Source organism: Symphalangus syndactylus, chromosome 10 (genome assembly GCF_028878055.3).
Source record: "Symphalangus syndactylus isolate Jambi chromosome 10, NHGRI_mSymSyn1-v2.1_pri, whole genome shotgun sequence".
Taxonomy (NCBI): Eukaryota; Metazoa; Chordata; class Mammalia; order Primates; family Hylobatidae; genus Symphalangus; species Symphalangus syndactylus.
Window position 1 is genome coordinate 79,398,203 of NC_072432.2, and position 6,114 is coordinate 79,404,316.

The following is a 6,114-nucleotide window of genomic DNA, read 5'->3' on the forward strand; positions in this document are numbered from 1 at the left end:
TTCCTCTATGCATGGTATTTTCAAAGACTTTATTTTTTTTTGCTTATTGCATGTGACATTTTATACATAGACCCTATATTGCTGTACTCTTGTACAAAGTGCTAAAACATTTTCCCTCATAATATTTGGAATGGAATGTTCTAGAATTTTTTGCTGTGAACACCTGCAGGAAACTATTCATTATGAAGCAAGATAATAAGGTACCAAGACACTATGAAAATGTAATCTGAAAGTTTAAACTTAAGATAGGTTAATTTTTGCAATTGTTAGAGCTATTTCTATATTTTTAAAAAACTATTTTAAGCCTTTTAATGATCTGAGTAAAATTAAGGAATATGACATATAGTGAGCATAGGACTATTTTACAAAGTGACAACCACCCTATGGATAATTTTGTTATGGTCTGACTCTGACTTACCTCTCCAGTCTTGAATTTTATTATTCCATTTTCTGTTTTATATAACATGGCATCTGAATAAACATTTTGCCAAAGAAGATATATGAATGACCAACGGATATAGGAAAAGGTACTCAACATCCCTAGTCATCAGGGCAATATAAATCAAAACCACAGTGAGATGTCATCTCACATCTGTTAGAATGGCTATTATCAAAAAGTAAAACAAACAAACAAAAAACAAACAAACAAAAACTGTTGAAGAGGATGTAGGGAAAAGGGAACCCTTATACATTGTTGGTGGGAATGTAAATTGGTATAGCCATAATGGAAAGCAGTGTGGAGTTTGCTCAAAAATTAAAAGAATAGCTACTACATGCTCTAGCAATTGCACTTCTTAGTATATATTTAAAGAAAATGAAATGAGAGTATCATATTCATTGTAGCATTGTTCAAAATAGCCAAGATATAAAAACCCAAATGCCTGTAACTGGATTGATGGATAAAGAAAACATGATACACACACAAATGCACACACATTCTAAAATATTATTCAGCCTTAAAAAAGAATAAAATCTTATAATTTGCAACAATATGGATAAACATGAAGAACATTATGGTAAATGAAATAAGCCTGATACAGTAAAACAACATACTGCATCATTATCAAATCACTTAATTTAAAATAAAAAATAAGTTGAACTCATAAAATCAGAGTAGAATAGTGCTTACCTGGGGCTGGGGCCTGGGGGATTACAGAAATGAGAAAATTTTGGTGAAAGGGCACACCTTTCAGTTATCACATAAATTCTAGAATTCAAACTGAAGCATAATGACTATAGTTAGAAATAATGTATTATATTTTTGAAATTTGCTAAGTTTGTAGATCTTAAGGATTCTTATTCGCAAAAATGTGGGTATAAATATGCGAGATAACATGTATGAGAATTGAATTAACTTGGTGGTAATAAGTTCATAATGTGTATGTATATACTAGAGATATATATATATATATTATATACATTGAATATATAAAACTAACTGTATTTGCCAATCATAACTCTGTAAAGTTGGCAAAAATAGTAATAACCCAGCCCTAGGACACTTCTTTAAGAAGATTCTTCAATAAATTATATTTCCTTTTTCTTTTAACCTTTAAGCCTTTTGAATTGTTCCTTTTACCTTTGCTTCAGTTGGCTCCAATTTAAAATAATCATTTAGGATGTTTTTCCAGGAAACTTGTCCTCGCCATCCCAACCCTAGATAAAGTATTCCTTTTCTATGTGTCTTTGGTTTCATGTACTACCTCTACCATCACATTAATTACTAGTTTTATCACACATTCTACACATAATTACTTATTGCTTGTTTGACATCAAGATGATTGAAAAATACAAAGATTATTCTCACTGAGATTACTTTTTGTGGGCAAAAACAGATATTAAGTAAACAAACAAACAAATGAGAGCATGTTGAAGGCAATAATGATGATTATTACATAAGGGAATTACTGTAATTCTTCTGAAAGCACTAATTACAGTTAGTGGTGTTAATTTTATGTGGGTGGAGGATAGAACATGAGAACGATAGCACTCAGTATAACTTAGTTTGGGTGGTCAAGGGAAAACCTCCCTAAAGAACTCAAAATTGAATAAGGAGAAAGACCTAACCATGAGAGAATATGAAAGAAGGCATTTTTCTAATGCAAAGAATAGCAAGTGGCAACATATAAATATCCTGAGTTTAAACAAGCTTGGTATAGAAATAGAAAGGAATAGAAGGAAAGTTTGCTGGGTTTAATTAGCAAAGAGGACAGTGGCAGCAGATGAGGGGTCAGAAAACATAATGCATTCTAGACCATGGTCAGAAGCTTTATTTTTATCACAATTATAATGAAAGATCATGTGAAAATTTTTAATAGAGAAGTTGTGAGAGACAAACCATTGCCTTTTAGTATTTTCTCTCTCTCTCTCACAACACACAGACACACACACAAACACACACATAAACACACACCCTTTCTTCCACTTGGTAGCAGAACCTTTGTGTATTACTTGTGTGTTTGGTTATTGAGATTTCCCATTCTGCCTTATAGGTAGCTTTGGACATAGAAGTTTGTCCCAGTGGCTTATAAGTAAAAGTGATGTGTGCAATTTCCAGATCATCTTAAAGTTTAATAATAATTATAATTCAGTTTATAATATGGTAGTAATATTATTATTAGATAATTATTGGATGTAATTATTAAATTAATAACTAGATATTATTATTGAAGAATAACTATAATTCATATTCAAAATTCTGAATATTTTTCTCCATTGGCAAGTCTTGACACCTTTGTTCAAAATCAGTTAATCATAGATATGTGGGTTTTTTCTGGACTCTCATTTCTATTGATTTACGTGTCTATCCATGTGCTGGTACTACAGTATCTAGATACCATTGTTTCATAGTAAGTTTTGGAACTAGGAAGATGAATCCTTCTGGTGTGTTTTTGTTTTAATTTCCAAGATTGTTTTGTCTATTCTGGGTCACTAGCAATTCCATAAATTTTCTGAATCAACTTGTCAATTTCTACAAGTAAGTAAGCAGGGATTCTGATAAAGGTTTCATTGAAACTATATATCAGTTAAGAGTATTGCCATCTTAATAATGCTAAATCTTTCAATGTATGAAAATAAAATTTTTAAGAATAATTTAGATTCTTAATTTCTTTTGGCAATGTTTTATACTTTGTTCAGAGTATAGGTTTTGCACGTCTTTTGTTAAATATTTTTCTATACATTTTATTCTTTTTGATACTATTGTAAATGAAATTGCTTTTTATTTCATCTTTGAAGTTTTCATTACAAGTATTTAGAAATACAGTTCACTTTTGTATATTGATCTTGTATCCTGAAACCTGCTGAACTCACTTAGTTCTAGTATTTTTTATTGGCTGCTTAAAATTTTCTTATATACATCATCATGACGTCTACAAATAAGAATAGTTTAATTTCTTTCTTTCCAATCTGCATGCCTTTTATTTATTTTCCTTGCATAATTTCCCAAGCTAGACTCTTCAGGAAAATGTTGATCGAAGTTGTAAGAGAAAACGTCTTTGTCTGATTCTTGATTTTCATGGGAAAGAGTCACCATTAAATTCAGTGTTAGTGTGGGTTTTTGTAGATGCCCTTCACCTGGTTGAAGATTTTCCCTTTTATTCGTAGTTTGTTGAGTGTTTTTACTATCAAAAAATATGGAATGGTTCGCAAAGTTACATGTCATCTTTGTTCATGGTCTATACTAATCTTCTTTGTATTTTTCCAATTTTAGTATATGCTGCCAAAATGAGTACAATGTAACATGGTTTTAATTTCTTTACGGTTTTAAAGCTTATTTTATTGTATTAATGATTGCCTTTTTACTCCTTCATTTCCTCCTCCAGATCATATAAACTCATTTACAGCAGGACTCAAATCACTGCAGTCATTATCAAATCTCTAGTTGTTAGCTCTGTGACTTCACATTTTATGTATTTAATCAATAGTTACTGATACCAATGATGGGATATTCAGAAGGCAAGTAGAATAAGCTTTAATTGATGGAATCATTGGAAGACCATGATGTAATTCCATTTCTGCCATTATTATATAACATGACCCTAATAAAATGATTCCTTCTTCTAGGCCCAGTTATCACATCTGTAACTTGTGTTTAAGGCTAGATAATCTCTAATTTACTTTAGCTCTTTCATATGGCCTCTTAATTCAGTTTTTATAACTTGTTCTTCATTTTAATATACATTTTCTCACTTGTAAAAAGATTATTGCTCAGTGAAACGCCGTCTCTACTAAAAATACAAAAAATTAGCCGGGCATGGTGGCGGCCGCCTGTAGTCCCAGCTACTCGGAGAGGCTGAGGCAGGAGAATGGCGTGAACCCAGGAGGCGGAGCTTGCAGTGAGCCGAGACTGCACCACTGCACTCCAGCCTGGGCGACAGAGCGAGACTCCGTCTCAAAAAAAAAAAAGATTATTGCTTTTACTTTATTAGGGGACACAAAAAAGAATCAGAAAAATATTTTTTGATAACTGACTTTTGACTTCCATCATACCATATCCTTACAAAAATTTATTATCACCGAAGTGCAGGATTGGTTTTTCTGTTTGTACTGATGAAGTAATGGAGGATCAACTATAACTTATTTTGTATAATAACAGATCTGGAATATAAGCCCAAATTAATGTTTTTTTTTTTTCTACATTACAGTGCCTCTCACTGATAACAAGGGGAAAATTTCTCATTAGATATATGTTTGGAGAGAATAAAAAATTTATTTACTAATTCAGTTACTTTTTAAGACTAGTCAAATGAAGTGGTGAGAGTGAAGAAGGAACAAAGATATCTGTAACTGGTTGTGATCAATCAGTTGTAATCACCACCACACTCAGACTAGCCGAAGGGCATGTTTAGAGAAAGACGACTTTCATCATAGAGATCCTTGACTTTTCAGAATATCTAGGTTAAGAATATTTGGTATGCCTAACTGTAGGTTAAAGAAAAAAAAAATCAAAGATTTTCCTAGCTGCAAAGTTTCTATATATAGATAGATGTATATAGATATATATATGTAGTATTTTTGATTATTCTATTTTTCATTTTTTTCTAGAACTACTCATGTTAAGGGTCAGCTTCTTCAATCACAATTTTCAAACAAATTTATTAATAAATAAGCATTGTAGGAATTCCCTGTCTGAGCTATTTATAATACTTAATTTTTAGAAAAGGATAAACTCTTCCTTTCCTTATATTTATTTTCTAAACTTTAAAAAATATCCAAAAGAGACACCATGATCTAAAAGGAGGCATTGACCAAACTGCTAAAGGAAAGCAGATTTTTAGGTGTTAATGGAACAAGCTCAACTGAGAGATTTCTGTCTGAGTGACCTGGAGCTACCTTATTCTTTTGTATTAAGATCACTGGAGACTTTAACATATTAAAAAAGAATCAAAATGAGTTAGTTACATTCTTTTCACAATTCAAAATGAATTGTGTTATGCAGGCATTTCATACTCTTACTAGTATACTCTAAGTCAGGAAAATTCATTGCTAGGAAAACACAAAAATTATATTATCCAAAGTTCTTAGCTTAAAAGATCAGACAAAAACTTTTCAATTTCCTGATAGCATGCTTATTACCTGATAAGATAAACTGATACTTCCCACTTTTTTAAAAAAAGTTTTCCAATGCTTACTTCCGTTGTTCAGAAAGCTTAATTGTTACTGAAAATGGATAGAAAAAATAAAAACTTTCTGTCTTAAAATGATTGTAGCCCTAGCTGACTTTTCTTTCTTACTGCATCTGGAGAACAGTTCCTTGCTGGTATTCTTGGTTGTTACTGTTCATCACATTTTGGATGTTGGCAGAATAAAATTCTTCCTTTCACACATCTTAGATGTCACTTATGCTTCATTTCCCTCGCTATTGGTTTCAAGTCTTTCACACCGAAACAATTGGCTTATCTTTCTCTGTTTCTTCCTGCACAATCTTGTAAGATTTTCTCTCTTCTTGGCTGGCTATAATACCCTCTGTTTTTGCCAGAGTCTCCTCAGTTTCCCTGTGTGAGTGGAAACCGCTAAGGACCTAATTGACTTATTTCTGCTGTTAGAGAAGCCGCTGCTGTTGCTGAAAACGTGTACCTTTTGTCACTGACTATACCATTGCCAAGATTTTAG

The 6,114-nt window shown here is 31.9% G+C and overlaps 1 non-coding gene across 1 annotated transcript; it reads right to left on the reverse strand.

Annotated features, from left to right (window-relative positions):
- Positions 1-3,629: 3,629 nt before the first annotated feature.
- On the reverse strand, positions 3,630-3,732 carry LOC129492373 (U6 spliceosomal RNA). The gene has a single exon (XR_008660834.1). It is a non-coding gene; the product is annotated as a U6 spliceosomal RNA (small nuclear RNA).
- Positions 3,733-6,114: the final 2,382 nt, after the last annotated feature.